Source organism: Megalops cyprinoides, chromosome 12, assembly GCF_013368585.1.
Source record: "Megalops cyprinoides isolate fMegCyp1 chromosome 12, fMegCyp1.pri, whole genome shotgun sequence".
Taxonomy (NCBI): domain Eukaryota; kingdom Metazoa; phylum Chordata; class Actinopteri; order Elopiformes; family Megalopidae; genus Megalops; species Megalops cyprinoides.
Window position 1 is genome coordinate 28,984,342 of NC_050594.1, and position 17,013 is coordinate 29,001,354.

The 17,013-nt window shown below is 43.0% G+C and overlaps 1 protein-coding gene across 2 annotated transcripts in view; it reads right to left on the reverse strand.

The window, feature by feature from the left end:
• The window catches only part of akt1 (v-akt murine thymoma viral oncogene homolog 1), a 40,459-nt gene extending 33,842 nt beyond the window's left edge, over positions 1-6,617 (reverse strand). For both annotated transcript variants that reach the window (XM_036541874.1, XM_036541873.1), the window contains exon 1: positions 6,481-6,617. The gene's annotated coding sequence lies outside the window, so the exon portion shown is untranslated. The remainder of the gene's footprint in view (positions 1-6,480) is intronic.
• Positions 6,618-17,013: the final 10,396 nt, after the last annotated feature.

Below are 17,013 nucleotides of genomic sequence, written 5' to 3' on the forward strand. Positions count from 1 at the left end.
GTGAGCTATCATTCTGTTAGCTTCGGCACAGGTAAATTACTGCTCTGAGGAGCTGAAACTTTCAGTCAGCATCTTTTAGCCGTTTTTGGAAAATTCCACCCCAACTCCTCAACTATCAGCATGAGCGGCCCGTCTTCAGTGGCTCCTAATTCTGCATTCTAGAGCCATCTGTGCTCTTGACCTTTGAGTCGCTAAACACATGCATGCAAAATAGAATCTCCGAGTTAAGTAATGATGAAGAATGAAGACAGCTTTCAGGTAATCTCGGAGGTGCCTATTCCCTCGTCGCTCGATGCGCGAGACATATTGCTGTTCATTACATCTGATAGCACATGGATATCAATTTATGCCTGTGTCTGTGGGGTATGCCATCGATGTTCTCAGTTGCAAGCGACCCCTGCCTGCATTGCAAATGACCTCTTTCTTCCGTTACCCGTGACTGGGGACATCAACAGGAAGCGACGCAGCTATTGACAGGCGATGAATGAGTCACATATATACAGGCCCAGGGCTTAATATGTCTTCCATTAAACCGGACACAGAGGTGGCTTTTATGGGAATCTATTCAGAGGCTCCCACTGCAAATCATCACCTCAAATCAGTCACCTGTGACTTGCAGTTCAGTGAAAATCCTAGACAGGCTTATTTTAGCGTGAGGAAGCCAGTGAGTTTAATTTTGCCAGTTTGACTAATTCACACAGGTCAGAACAGCACCGATCTTCCTGTCTTGACTAAAATAAGCAGCTTTCCTGCCTTTAGGATTTTAAGGTTCAGAGTCAAGTTTCAAAATTTAGACATTTAATCTATGCAAGGTCTGTCCTTTTGCTCCAGCTCACATAACCCTGGTCAAAGATTTACACTGGAGGCCAGAATAATCGCGGTACACTGCGGAGGCACAATGTCCATGAATACGGGAAGAAAAGACAGGCATCCCGCTACAGAGCTCCTCTACAAGCGGTGCCTCAGCAAAGGCCGCCCTGCATTCTGCGCAGCCTGCTAATCCTGAGGCAACACGTTCGTGCCGATCCGTACGCACACCTCAGTTCGCGGCTGTCTGCCAAACCGTTGCAGACCCACGACGGGCATGTTCATGCGGTGCAGCGGTTGCCGGTGATTGCCAGTAATCACGCCTGTGCCCGCCCTGCTTTATGGCGGAGCTTGCAGGGGGAGAGCTGGACCACGGATCCTCACTTTTGCCGGCCCGGTGTTCGGTCACATTTTAAGGCAAAAACAAACAGATGTCCAAAAGAGAGCGGAGGGAGCAGGCTGGTAAACTGATGGCACGAGAGGAAACTCATGCGTTCTCTCCCTGGGGCAAGCCACCCAAACGAAAAGCAGACAACGGCACTACAAACGCCGCAGTGGCACAGACCTTTTGCTGTGAAATTCCACTCTGCATAAGGAAACCCGCCAAATAAAACAATGCATACATGCGTGCATAGTAGCGCGAGACTCTGTTAACAGCCCTTGCTGGTGTACAGTGAGCGCAATGGGGAGCACGTCTCAGGCGGAGAGGCTGTCTGCCACTTGCAGGAACGTAAACAAGGGAGTATTTTGACTGCGCTTGCCTCACAGGAAGTCGTTCGTGCTCGGTGACCTCGCTGTGCCCTTTGCTGCTCCCCAGCAGCATCTACACCAACAGAAATGCTGCTACACAAACGCCCATGTTGCACAGGAGGAACGCTGACAGGGCCTCAGACTGCACCTGTTTTCGAAGCAACCAACCTCCACTTCAGCACGGCAAGGGAAATCGAGTACACAGCACTTCACGCACTGCTGAATGTTCTGCATCCTCCTCCTTCTGCATTGTGATAAGACACACCGCTGTTGACCAAAGCAAGCTCAAAAGGGTTATTTGTAGTTATGGAGAGCAGTGACCTTGGCTGTCCCTACTTCAGAAATACGGGAAAGCTCTGCTGGAGACAGCCATTGTGGGTGCCACGCAGAGGATGCGGACAGAGACCACTGCACAGAGTGTGATGAGAAAGGCACACGGTGTTCCTGTGATTCTGAGGCAACCACCCTGTTGTCTCAGTGACTCTCCTGCTGATCAGTTAACACTGAAATTCAAACTGAGATTGAACATCCTGGATTTACTGTGTGCCTGTCTCAGACACACACACACACACACACACACACACACACACACAGGGAGAGCGCCCGTACAAGGACCCCCAGTTTGTGAGCCACTGGCAGCGCTGCTGTTAATGCGATCAGCCTCGCTCTGCTACTGTGGGCTGCGGGGGGAAAAAAAAAAAAAAAAGAAAAAGCTGGGCCGCCGCCAGCTCTCACCCAGCAGCACTCGAATGAACCCAGTACCCTGACAGCGGGTCACATGGTGAAGGGTGCCTGGGGCCGCCGCCTGCTTCCCTCTCTATCATTCATCATTCGGGCTCTCGCTCCAGGGGCCACCCCATTCAATGCAAATAAGCGTCATGCAGCAGGGGAGCGGCGGAGGGCTGCCGCGGCAGAGGGGACACCGTGGAGCACACCGCCACCACAGCGCAGCCCCCCCCACTCGCAGAGACTACAGTGTTGGCAAGACACGGTGCAAAGAAGCGGTCTATCAGGTCCTCAGCTACTGCGCTGTCTAAAGAGGTTCCGAGTCTTGACTGGCAGATTTGCACAAGATGGAGGGCACAAGATGACTTTGGAAAACAACCATACCCAGCCCAGTGTGGTGCTGACACACGAAAAGCTCATTGGATGTTCCTGCGTATGTGTTTAATCCAAAGCTCTTAGCTTGATATTGTGAATGGGATCCATGGCACATGGATATACTATCATGGATGAATCCAGCTGCTTTCTGTAAGAATGAGACACTCTACATTTTTGGATACACCTTCAATTTCATACCATCTCTGCTCACCCCAGTCATGACTTGGTGCAGGTTATGGGGCAGTTCCGGTTCAGAGTAAACCCATCTCAGACTGCAAGTTGACCGTGGTTACACAGCTGTGCACCTGTGCACTCAAATCCCCAGCATGCATTACAAGGGGGAAGTGACCACAATTTGGAATAAGATCTCAGGTCTTGACCAGAGCTCAAATTTTCAGGGGGGACTCAGGACAGCAGGAAGCGGAAAGTAGCAAAGTCACACTTAACCGACCAGTTGTAATGAAGCTTAAATATCCACATGGAAGCAAAATTTGACATCAGATATACTCATGTATCAAATCTCCCTTTAAATAGACTCTTAAACAAGGAATTCAAAGTAGATTACCAGAAATGATCCACTCCGCTGACACAGCGTGACTCTGTACACAATAACTTTTGTACCGTTTATGTTGGGATCGACACTGGGAACAATCACTGAATAAGAACAAAGCTGGTTGCATTAACATAATCAAATATAAACAAATGACCTGGTCCACCCCGTGAATTCAAATGACTCTGGACAGGGAGACTTGGTTAAGCACCGTTCTGAATTACAGCTTTTAGCGTGTTGTTTGTTTTAATGTTCAGTAACTTAGCAACTGCAGTCCCCTCGGTTTCCAGTGGACCACCTTGAATGAGACACTGCATTCTTCACGAAAGCATGAACCGGGGGTCTGCGTTTCCGATTCTGTTTGCGACTTAGGAAGGTTTTTCCTCCATCCGCCTCCTCTGCGTCTCTTGTGTTCAGTCAGGTTTGAGGCAGCCCCCTCTCCTGTTCGAGTTCAAGGCGGCGCCACAAATTACTGAGGTCGCTACACTTGCTTTTCTTCCACGCAACAAAAGGGATGGCGTGATCATTTCAACCTTCGCAGATTTCAATATTTCCAATCTGTTACCACCGCAACTGACTTGCTTTTGTGCAGAGCTCGCCAGCCTTCGTGATGGCCCCACTGTGCGACCTAAGTGAGGATTCTGGGGATAACGACAGTGCAGTGATAACCAACGCTTGCGGAGACTGCGTGGCGGAAACCGAGCAGGCCTGTGACAGAAGGGGGGGGGGGGGGGGGAGAAAAAAGGCAGTCATATGATGTGAGTGGATAGTCTAGCATGAGGACCTCCGTTGCTGATGGCTGGATAACGAATTCCGGCTTCCACCGCTCATACCGCTCCGACGCACATGGGAGACCCGTCCGCGCGGCAGTCATTTCAAGCTGCATTCCTCAGATTCTGCACGTAACCAGCGGCACATTTGCGTCAGCGGGCTAACAGGACAAGGACAAGGGCTAACAGTCCTTTCATGCGCGTGAGGAGGAAATGGTGATCACAGCACCCCTCACCCAGAACGGGGCCAGTGGAGCAGCAGCTATACCATTTCGCCTCCCTCCCGCCCCCTCGATAATACATGAGTCACATGCCCCCTCTCTAACTGCAATCTGCAGTTACAGAAATGGGCTCACGATAAAAAGCTGTGGTTTCCCCACTACAAATGAGGCCACCGGGCGACTCAATTTCAACATCAAATTGAGAAATTGTTAACATTGAACTCATTAGCTTCAAAAGCTTGACACGCCCTGAAATCCTCCCACCAGTTTTGCACCATCTTGAGATCCCCTCCCTTAACCAAGCAGGCCTATCTCTAGTACCACAAGACCTGCCCTACACAGGTACTGTATTTGACTTTTGTTATCAGTCTCCTCGTGAAATAATTCAGACAAAACAAGTACAAACGACAGTACTCCACAACGTGTAATCACATGGTTTTTGACAGATGTGAACAAATCCAACACTGGATTCATCTTGTAAAGGGAAGTCTGCACTATTTCAGCATGGGCAAGATTTCTCTCCTTCTGCTTATTGAGTATTGAATAAGTGAAGTAAAAGGGTGTTACTACTACTCCCATGACAAAAATGAATTCCTTACTGTCAGAATACACAATCTGACAGTTATAAAAATGTTTTCTTTAACCGCTAAAGACGTTTTTACAAACGTTACGAGAGGAGGAGGAAAGTAGGTCATATGAGATTAATGTATGTATTTAAAAACCCACTATGGTCAGTTTCAGTCATCTGCAGCACAACAAAAACCTCTTACTTTGTGGAGCTACGTACAGAATGGCATGGATAAACCTGAATACTTGAAAATGGTTTTTAAAAAGCAAGACGCGAAAAAATAACAGGGGACACCAAACAATACGTTCTTAACAAGCCCGATAAAGAAATGCTATTCGATATTCATGCTCACCTTGCATACAATGTCCATGAAAATTTTAATTCTGCTCTAAGTTTACCTAGTGATATAATAACGATGACAGAACATCCATCAGACAACCTCGGACGTTCCCATTATTTGCTCCACGGACATCTTACAGCTGAAGCGAGAGTTAGAGTTGACATTCATCCTGTTGTCTTTATTTTTCAGGTGATATGCTGTTACTGCATAAAATTGGTTGCATGCATAAATCGGACAGCTGGCTATAACCACAGTTTAAGAGCACCTTGCGGTAGGTGCCCACTGAACTGACCACGTGCTCGACTCTTTTTATCATGAATCCGCTGTTAACAGTCGTGGTTGCTTTGATAAAATGACGTTACATTATCAAACCTTTTGAGCTGTTGGAGTGCATCTAAATGAAGTTAAAATCCAAAAGAAAACGACCTTATACATGCAGAAAAAAACACGGATACTAATCACGGTATACAACCCGTGTAGACATTTGCTTTGTTTGCTCAAAGGCGACTATCGTAAACAGTGACATTCAAACATCGAAATGGTTACTATTCTTTACACGTGCAGTTACTACTCAATGGACCTTCAATTGAGGTTTAGGTAAAATACAAACGGGGAAAAATGCTTCCGCTGTCAATCACAGGACGATTCGGCCAGACTGTTTTCCCTTTATTATTACTAGGCTTGTTCTGACAAGGGCCAATAAAATTGAAATGTAACAATATTTAAAAAGCTCATTTTCGCTTTACATTGCGAAAGTTCAGAGAAACATGAGCTACACCCGCAACTCCCTACACACATAAGCCAAAACTAAAAGCACAGACTCAACACAGTGTGAAGTTAGTTTTTAACGCCCTGAATAATGAAACTTCTATTTACTTTCATTATGACCTGCGAAAAAAAATAGCGAAGGGGTCTTGAATTCAGCTGTGATGGCTTATTACTTAAGGTGACCAGTTTCAGGTTAATCTGGTAAAAGGAATGCTGGGGAGAAGAGAGAGCATCCACACATTCGGCCTGGGCGGCTAAAGACAAAATACCGTGTAACATACCAGAAAATAATAGCCTATATGTAATAACATTGCAATTTTAAAAATCACTACCAATTTCTACGATGTATTTGTTATTCTGAGTTCAAAGTTTACTGGGATATATATGGAACTCATACTTAAAGTAATACAAATGCCAGAAAGTAATTTTCGCTTAGACTCTGTACTTGTTTTGGCGAATTTTGCTAGTTTTTGGCTGGGTTCTGGGCCTAGCCAGGGCAGCTTGGGTGAGAATAGCCGCATCCCATTGAGTACAATAGGATCTACCCTGTCTCTAGCAGCAATCGGACACATAGTCAACCCGAGAACCAAAATGCAACACTTTACCTGGACTAAGGTTTCAAAAGTGATTCCGGAACATTATTATGGATGTCTTCGGCGACTTGTTTTGCTGCTATGTCCTTGAATAATCTGGAAAAAAGTCTTCTCGTTTACTCCGACTCCCTTGCCGTTCTTCCACTACACCTCCCAAGCTCTCTGTCTGTAGGGCTCCCGTGTCACGGTCCTTACGCTTAGGTCCTAGCGCCGACCCGTTCACGGCAAGTTAACCTCATTTGGCTTTTGGCTTTTGGTTGGGTTCGAATTACATGGTTCTCTCTGCAGAAAGTGTAATTTTGAGATATCAGTCTTTTAAGTTCTCGAATTTCATTTCATGGCATTGTATTGTGTTACATCTATATACGTTTTAACATAAAAAGTAATATGAGATTTAGCCTGTGGTATGGCAAAAAGAAATTGGCAAAAAACATTTAACTGTTATATACCTCCTACCTACCTACCTTAATACCTCCTTTCTGACAAACTAAAGATGCCAGAACCCTATAATTCTCATTCCTTGTTTTTTGAAGTCTCTCAATTCATATTTCTGATGTGAATTCCAACATTGGGAACTGATATCATCTGTAAAGTCCAGATTGTGCAAATTGGGACAGACTGGAACATGTGATAAGAACAGAATCAGGTTTTATTTTTAAAATCTGGAATTTAGCTTTAAACTTTGTAGAGGCAAGAGAGAAGAAGGCCTATTCCAGTATTTCCCAAGTAATCCGTAGCAAATACATACATATATATATATATATATATATATATATATATATATATATATATATACATAATGTTATCTTTTTTTAAATCCAACCACCTGTAATTTACACAGAGTTTTACATTGGGAATATTGGCAAGACAAAATTTTAGGATTGTGAACATTTGTACCACAGATACCTTTTAATTATCACATATGCAGTTTAATGCAAAATTTCACTGTCAGCTATGTACTGTAACTCACATGCTATACACATTGATGTTATTGGATATGGATGGATATATTAATGTATGTGATTTGCTTCCCAGGAATGCACTCTTCCTATTCCAGCTTTTGCTGTCATTATGTCTCGTCACCCACTTCCTTTGGATCACCCAGTATTGCTACCCTGTCACAAAGTTGGGACCTGATGGCGAGTGAATCAGTGTGAAGATCATTCAGGTCATATCTTCTATAAAACCTGGTGTAGAAAACAATTAAAAATATTAAAACAACTAAATATTTGATGCACATTGTATACAGTATATCCGTACAGAACATTTCTTTGCATCTTATGCAGTTGTTAGTTAAGGCTTACTTATAATGTAATAATAGTACTAGACCCATCAATGCCCCTTAAAATGCATTTGTTGAGCCATCTCAGATATTTGTACACCGAAGTGTGTCAACACCATTGTTTTTGACTGAATTTCATCCAAGAATTGTGTAATATCTCTTAGCATGGTGGCTGCTGGCAGTCATTTCCTCTTGATGAAATATTTATTGAGCTCCCCCTCATTGCTGTACCATTGTTTAACTTTCCCCTCATTGTAAGTGAACTGTAAACAGGCTGGTTTTCTCCTCATCGCAGTTTGCCTTTCTACAGTTTATCCTTGCTGAGGCATTCAGCTGTGGAATCCCCAGGGCTAGCCTCTCTCCCTGCTGCTGCCATCTTTGGCTCCCTGCCTGCCTCCTTGTGTGGCTCTTTGGCCCTGTGAAGACACATAGTTGTCACTTCCTTTTAGTCCTGGTCTACGCCTACATGTTGAAACAGCTTTCCCCTCCAGTTTACTACATACTAATCCCCAGGATGAAGCCGAATAGCTTGCTAACCGCATCACTTACCCTTGTCAACAATCACCGTATTGCACCGCATATTTGCTGATATTAGCTTGGTAGTGAAATAGATATGCCAATGGTGATTGAGTCATGACAACAATATCATAACCATTCAATATATTTTTAACTGGGGGAAATACACCTGACTAATCAGATTGGCAGCAAGCGTCCAACCATGATATTATATGGCTGATTATGCTGTAGAAATGATGAATAAAATTTTGCTCGTGTCAGATAAATGGTTACTTCTGGGATGTTCATCCCAACATCACTTGGAGCATCACGAGTGGTTCAGTTGGAGTGGTGCTCTTCTTGAGCACAGGCTGAGCACTGTGGCCCTGTCTTGGTCTTGGCCATGCAAGGCCCAACACACTGGGTTTAGTTCACCAGATTATAGGTGCATATGACAGTAGGGTTTCCCTGTCTCACTCTCAGGAGCACTGTGATTCGCCAGGTGTCTGTGAGTTTCTAGGATGATGTCAGTGGAGAAGCGTCTATGCTTCACTTGGAGCCCACATCAAAGTGACGCAGTATGGGACTTACAGTTCAAAAAGCATGGCTGCCTGCTGCATGCATGTGTATCAGGGGATTGCATTAGTCTGGATTCAGCACTCCTGCATGACCACATAGGCTGTCGTGGTGCAATGATCTTAATGTGCAACTGACAATTCCAAAAAGGGCTGAAGAAGGAGAAAAAAAGCACAAAATAACATCACTCGAAACATCCACTTGCACGAGGGTAGAGGGAAGAAAAAAATATGCTTTGGGATGTGACCAAGGATGGCAAGGCCTGAGGGTGATGTTTGTCTGATCCGTACTGAAGTTGCTACCAGCTAAGCAGAAATCCTCTCTCTCGCTCTCTCTCTCTCTCTCTCTCTCTCTCTCTCTCTCGCACACACACACACACACACTCACACACTCACTTTCTGTTACTGCCAGCACAAGTCCTATTAGTCAGCAGTCTGGACCCTTTGAGGCAGAGAGAAAGCATGCAGTATGACTGCATGCCGTCTCACATTAGCTCCATGTTCACTGTGCTTCCCTCACAACTCCTCTCAAACACCGTATCTCATACAGCACATTAGCATTAGTTTAACTGGTATTTTTAACTACAGCAAAAAAGATTAAAAGCTATTTTACAACTGACGTCACACAAATTGGCACTCCTGTGTTGTTTCAGCATGTTCTAAGTAAAGAATAATAAAGACACACAATGGAGATCTACAACTGAAAGAGGTAAAGGCTTTTATTGAACTAATTGCAATTACAATACATTTATTTTCGATTACAGTCTTTGGCAGATCCAGCTTAAATGCAGTTAAATTTTCCCATAATTCTGAGTACCTTGAATAGTGTTATTTATGAATAGTTTCATTTATGCAACATTTTGATTCTGGTTGTCGTTGAAACTGACAATGAATACTGAAGAACAGAAAAAACACCAAGACCTTCTTACCTTCATTTTTCAAAGTAAAAGACAAAGTGCATTGAAGTTTGTTTGAATCTGGGGTTTGATGCTCTACTGAGCAAAACGTGCAATTCCCTTCACAGATTCCTTCTCTGGCACTTGAATCATTTCTGTGGTCACTATGTTCACGTAGATTAAAGTGAAACCTGAGTGGCATGTTTTACTGTCTGGAAACTATCAGTAATAGATAGGAATTCAATCTACATAAGAGCTGTTTGATATGGTCTCAGATCATATACATTTGATGAAAATATGATACATGTTGTGGAAATAATCTTGAAAAAAACAAACAGCAGCTGTTCCTCCATTTTTTCAAAGACATACATTCTGCAATTATCTCCAGAGGACACTGCTGAAATAACAACAACAACAACAACAACAACTACACCTACACTATAAAAAGCTAAGCAGGCAGGCATTCAATTCCACCTCACAAATGAGTGACATTAGAGCTTGGAGGCTGGAGGAATGCCTGGGGCAGCCATGGTCTGGACTGGCTACAGATTGCACAGGAATGCCAGGCCTTTGTGTATGTCTCACTGCAGGCCAGAGCCAGGGTGGGAATGCCATTGATGAATGCAGGAAGGTCAAATGCATTTCCAGGAAGAGGCACTCCCTCTCTCCCTCTTTCTCTCTCTCTCTCTGTCTCTCTCTGTCTCTCTGTCTCTCTCTCTCTCTCTCTCTCTCTCTCTCTCCCTCACTCCATTGGAGACCTTAGCCCTCTTCAGCATGCTGAGCTCCTCTTGGGAGGGCCAGTCCCTGGACACAACAGTCACTTTCTCTACCCCCTGTAGCACACACCTCCAGTGCTGGATATTCACTGCCAGGGAAACCAGGGACTCACAGCTGGCCTGACCCAGGATATCACTGACACTCACATAGCTGTCCTCAATAACACTTTATGCCCATCAAAAATGACACACTCTAAAAATCAAGTTGGTACATGTTGTGGAAGATTTTAATAGGAAACTCTGAATTCCTTTTGTTAGAGTATAATATGTAATAATACGTATATATGTATATCTTAAACTGAGTGCTGCTAGATCTCAGTGAAACCTGTGTAGAAAGAACAAATTGAAAAACAAAATTCGGTCTATTTTTTAACCTTAGTAAAAATGAAGGGAGCCCCCTCTGTTGTCTAAGACTGAGAGATGTGAAACATTGCTAATCCTGAGTCAATCCTTAGCACCAGATCTTTTAAGTTGCAAGGCTGGGACAGGCTTCACTCTTATAATAATTAAAAAGCTGACAAATCTCTGAATTTGAATCACAGATGCTCAATATTTGAACAACCTGAAGAATGTTATCTGTCATGGACCCCATTCATTTCTATGGCCTTTAGCTTCCTACCTTTCTATTCACCCACAAACGGTTTTTTAAAAAGATATTCCTAGAGGTGACTGTCTCCTGCCGAGTACTTAAGCACAGAAATGCACACCTAAGTTTGGCCTTCTTTTTTGTCTTCATTGAATCCCATCGTGCAGCCCCACTAAGGTCACATTTCCTAAGCATCTGGCATTATTTAGTCTTCCCTCCACTGTTTTTTTCTCATTGTTAAATTATAAAAGAAGCTTCAAGCGCTCATTAATAAGCTGATAACAGCTCCAGAAAATGAGCCCCAAGGTGTTTATGAGACACTTGGTAATGCAATCTTTTGTTTCCCTTTCAACAATAAAAATATGAACAAAAAGCTGTGCCAAAATGATCACATCTCTTTCCACTGTGGGGAAAGCGAAAAATTATTATAATTCCAGAGAGAGATGGAACGTGATAAAGCTTGTTATGTTTAATCGCTTTGTTTGCACGGCTCATCGTAGTACAATAATTTAAAACTTCAATTATGTTGAATTGCAACGCAAAGAAACACACTCAAATACTAGTTGATTAAATGGGTCTAACAGTTTCTGCATGTATGTTATAAATTGTTACTCCCAGCTGTGTGTTTTTTTGTGTTAGCTGTACGTGTTAAAATGAAAAATGCCACATCTGTTTTTTTTTTTCCCCCAGTGTATCTGCACTTGCTTGGTGCATGCAGAACCCTCAGAGAGAGAGAGAGGTGGCCGGCATCATGTCACACTCAGACACCCCTCCTTGTGAAGCGCTGAGTGCCGGTAAGTCTGTAAAAACAAACAGAGCACAACTCTTGCATCGGTTTAACACCTTGCGACTCATTCTGGTTTTGGTTTCATGCCATACATACCACCTCACAATGCTAACTTTCCAGTGTAAATGGCTTGTCACATCTCAGAGGAGAAAAGCAACAAGCCTCAATTTAAAGGAGAAACAGTGGTTAATATACTGTGCCAAACCATCAATCAGGTGCATACAGTATCATTTTTGCAATTACACATCCCAGCTGAATGCATGCCATCTAAAAATACAGAATTGGCGACAGATGTGCCAAGTGTACAGTCACCAGGGCACCATAAATCCTTTACTTAAAAAACCCTGCAAAATCATTAGGTACTCCCATATGAGGATAATTTTTCAAGCTCTGAGCCACCTAGCATAGCGCTGTTTCTCAGCAGTCTCTATAAAGACAGAATGCATAAGACTAGCTGTAAGGTGCAGAATGTTGCAGTGCCGGTCTAAAAATGACCATGAGAGGGAAATTCTTGCACGATAGATCCTAAATGATATACAGTAATGAGAAAATGAGCTGTTGAGGAGGGAGTGTGTGCATGATTCTGTGTTGCAGATAATAGAAATATTGCATTGAACAGCTTGTTACCAAGATACTGTTTAGGTCACATGTGTGCAGAAAAATGTGTTTTCACATTGAGTGCCACATGGTAGCCATATTTATTGTCATAGAAATATTGCTCTCGGTTTCGGTTGGCCCATTTCTTTCACATGAAGCATTCAGAGTAACCCAAGCTAAGTAACAAGTAACACTGGAGAACTGTAATTGCACAGGATCTAACCATCATATTGAATGATACTGAAATCGCAATGTACTTGACATGTTTCCCCTTGGAACAATACAAATTATGTATCCCTGGCACTCTTACTGCATTACATAACTTTTCCTCATAAATGTATTGGTGCATGGTCACCCACATTCAAGGCTGTTTCTGTGCTCTGATCAAAAATGGCAAACTGCAGTCAGTAATTTTTGCCTCACAATTTTACTAAGCAGCAATCGGGAATCAAAAGGATCTTCTGACTATGGGAGACTGTATTGACATTTCCCCTCAAAAATGGTTCACCCAGTTTTTCACCTCCAGAATTTCTTCCAAGATGGAAGAGAGACATGTTTACATTGTTGTGAGTATAGCTGGTGTAATAAATGATGGGGTTGGAAATAAAATCATCAGTTTTCCCCATATAATAGTCCTTTTTCATCACAAATGGCATGGGGAGAAGGAGCAGAAGAAGATGGATAATTTTTCTCTATCTTTCTTCAGCACTAGTGGCACCAGGACATGATTTTGTCGGGGAACCAAATGATCTGAGTCTCATTAGAAATGGCAGTGAAAGCATAGCTGCTTTGGCATGCAAGAAATTTAATGTCAGACAACACGGAAATATTTTTGATTGGGATAACTGACAGTTTTGGAAGAAATTTTTGGGAGATTACGTTTCATGATTTCATCCCAATATTATCCCATCATACAACCTCCCTATGAATTTCCAAAATCTTGTTGAAGAAACTGAGGGTCAGGATGTCTTGGGGTGGTTTGTGTGAGACAGTCAGGACCCTACCAATAATAATAGCCTTTGGGAGTTCCCATACATGCTGGGACATGAATCTGTACCCGAAGAGCCCAGCCATATACCAATTTCAGTTTATAGGTCATCCAGGGTCCAATTCCAAAGTTATGCCTTAAACCCTCAATCTGGGAGCCAGAACTGACACCCCACAAACAAAGACAAATCAAATCCTTGTTTTTTTTTTCCTGCCTGACGGCTGATGTTACAGTACTCATTAGTACATAGAAAAGACACCTCCTGAGAAGCCAAGCTGCTGCTGAAAATGTTGAAGGACCAGTAGGGGGCAGTCTAGCTGCTGCTGAATCAAGTAAAAAAATCCAACGCCTGAGCAGTGACAGGGACACTGTGCTGTAGGAGATGGAGGGTTTCTGATGAGATGCTAAACCAAGGTCCTGACTTCCTTTTAGCGTGGCCCTCTTAATCTGACGATAAAATCTCTCTATGGAGTGACTGGCTAAATGAATCCTTCCCCCCTTACCACACATTGGAGATGGAAGGGGAGTCCCTGTACTCACTGCAGTGCTTTGAGATCCTTTGGAAGTGCTGCCAGTATACAAGCGCAGTTTGTTATTCTAATTATTGATATATGGTATGAGGTGGCTCCGACCCCACCTCAAACAGCCCTTAGTGTTAAGAAAAACGGTGGTGACTCATGCATTGCGTAAGAGCACCGAAACTAAATTAATTAGGTAGCTATATGATTATCTTAAGCAAAACTACAGGATCCGAACGGTTGATATGAAACGGTGCTCAAATGTGTAGATAATGACGCCATAAAAGAATGTCTTTAAGTGTGTTTCGGAGAGGCCGTTCTATGTTAACTTCTTTTCTTCCTCACGGGCTCTGGGTCGATTATGTGGTGATTTCCTGCCACCTAAAATCCCAAGTGTACCTGGATCGTTGCTACAGTCAAATGTCTTTGGCATTTAAAAATCAGAGATTTTTAAATCAGAGTTTTCCATCATTGCAATCACAACTACACTTGCATTCTTCAAATAAGACGAAGTTGTAAACACTATTATTAATATTAAATTAAATTATTAATAACGTAGCTAAATGTAGCCAAACCGAAAATAAATAGGCAAGATAGGCACATTAAAGTTGACGCTTATAAACATAACAGGCCGTTATTGTATTTCTATATTAAATAGGTTACGTGTAAAATATTTCATGACCTAATACACATTTAAAGCGTACGCAAATACGATTCTGACCATCCCAGTCAATAGCATGCACAAGTCATTTGCCTGTTGCTTACACGATGTACTTCACGCTGAGTTCATTGTTCACCGACAAAATCTGGATGCGAGCTTTTAAAATCTGACGCGTTCCTGCCGACTGGTGTAGCCTAACTCTGGACAAAAACTAAACATGTAATACTTTAAAAGTCAGATTAATCGTCCTTGACGTCTAACTATAGGTTATTATGTGAAAGGAGGATAAACACATTCGGCCGAACTTCGGAGAAAAAAAATGATATGTACAATATGTTCTGTACTGCTCACACAGCGTCATCAATACAAATATTAGAAGATGCTGACAAGTGATTATAGATTTAATGTCAACAGTGAGCCTAAAATGGAACAAAGCGGTAACTGGATAAGAATTTTCTCCAGCAGACCCTATTTGACCCCAGCCACCTTCCATCAGTTTTGTCGGCTCTTTTCTCTGTCTCGGGGGGCGGAAAACGTTCGCCACAAATGGCCTCTTCAGAAGACGCGACAGCTGGAACACGAGGCAGAGGTGACCCAAGCAGTTGGGGGAGAGGTTGGGAGGGGGGAGGGTATACAAGAGCAGCAGCTGTAATCCAAAGTTCCTATCTCAGCGGTGCCTAGAGTCCCACAATTAATGGGCGTTTTCGTGTGCGTCAGCGTGAATGAATAACTTTTTATCCCCAGTAACAATACGTTGTGCTTGTTTTGTTGGAAGTAAAACAATCCAACTGTAAACATCTGTACTGCTGTGACACCTTATTCGACGGTTGATAACACTTAGTCTTTGTACGGACTGTAACACATTACTGGTTGTCTTTATAATGCCAGCTGCTTTCCCTCCCTGTTCTGCACATTTCTTTCTATAACGACCTCCTCAACCTGGCAGAAAACCACTTCACATTTCATTGCAGTTTTTATGATGGAATGTTTCTGTTCATGCTTTTTTAATTTATTAAATATTCCATGTGAGACCCCCAAGCAACCAAAGATTCCTAAAAGTCCAGACACGTCCCATCTTTTTTTTTTCTTTTTTTGCATTTGACATAAAATTGAATGCAATTAATCTGTGGAGTGCTGATGATTATAACACCTGTGCTACCAGGACTATTGTCACATAAATGAAAAGGAGATGTACAAGTGATTATTTCTGGGGTCATTGCTCAGCATTCAGCCTGCCAAGTCCACACAGTTGTTATGAGGGTGCAACCAGTATCCGTTAATTATCACCACAAAGCTACGGTGAAACAGTTCAGGGTACACAAGGCTGATACCTAGTTAAAGACCGTTTGCAAGCACCCATCCAAACTCACACTCTCCATGACCGTTGGTCATTGTACACTATCATTATGTGGAAAGCAACAAGTGAAATGAAACAACCTAATTTTACATATCATTTGTTGACTGGCTACTTCAAAGTTTTAGGACCCTATTGTTAGTTTGAATTAAAGCAATACAACATTGTGCAAATTACTTTATGAATAATTCCCGATTGACAACTATGTAAATATGCCTCACCTTGGCAACCATTGTGTTGATACCATCATCAATTCTATGAGTTTCCCATCTTCCCAAAGAATTAATTTTCTCTTATTTATTTGAATGACACAGGAAGGCATGAGACCATAATGAAGAACTAAGGTGACTTAGCTTGAGGGCTTGGGCCACCACAGGGCAACAATAACAGAGTTAATGAATAGTTTAGTGCCCAAGTACCCCACCCATGTGATGGATTAGTAGTCAGTGCTGTATAATGAAGATGTCTCTACCCCAGACCCCAAATACAGCAGCCACTATAGAGAGGAACAAAAAAAGTGTGTGACAAAAAAAGTGTCATGAGAAAGCTTCCAATTATACACACAAATGCCCATAGAGCAAATGTGTGCTGTGGGGGTAGGGGTGTGGCGAGATATGTCTCCGAAAATGGGGGAAGGGGAGCAGCACATTGAAAAGGGGACATTTTATTGCTGTCAGGGTGTGCATTGTGTGAACAGGCATGGCTTGAGCTGACAACATCCATTTCCAATGCTCTTGTCACAGAGGGTCTTTGACAATGTGACTTACAGTAATCCACAGGTTGGACACTTGGGTTTACTGTATACCCATGGTGGTGGTGGGGTTTGGGGGAGCACAGACAGGTGAGTGATGTCAACACCTGAAACAGAGCAGGAAGGAACTTCCACGTCTTTATGGAGGACACATTTAAACAGACCTTTGATCACTGGGTGACCCCTGCCTCACAAAACACCAGTGACCCAGAGGTGCCCTTTCTAGGATAGCAAATCAGGCCATTTAAAAAAGAAACCGTGGAACATGTGGCAGGGACA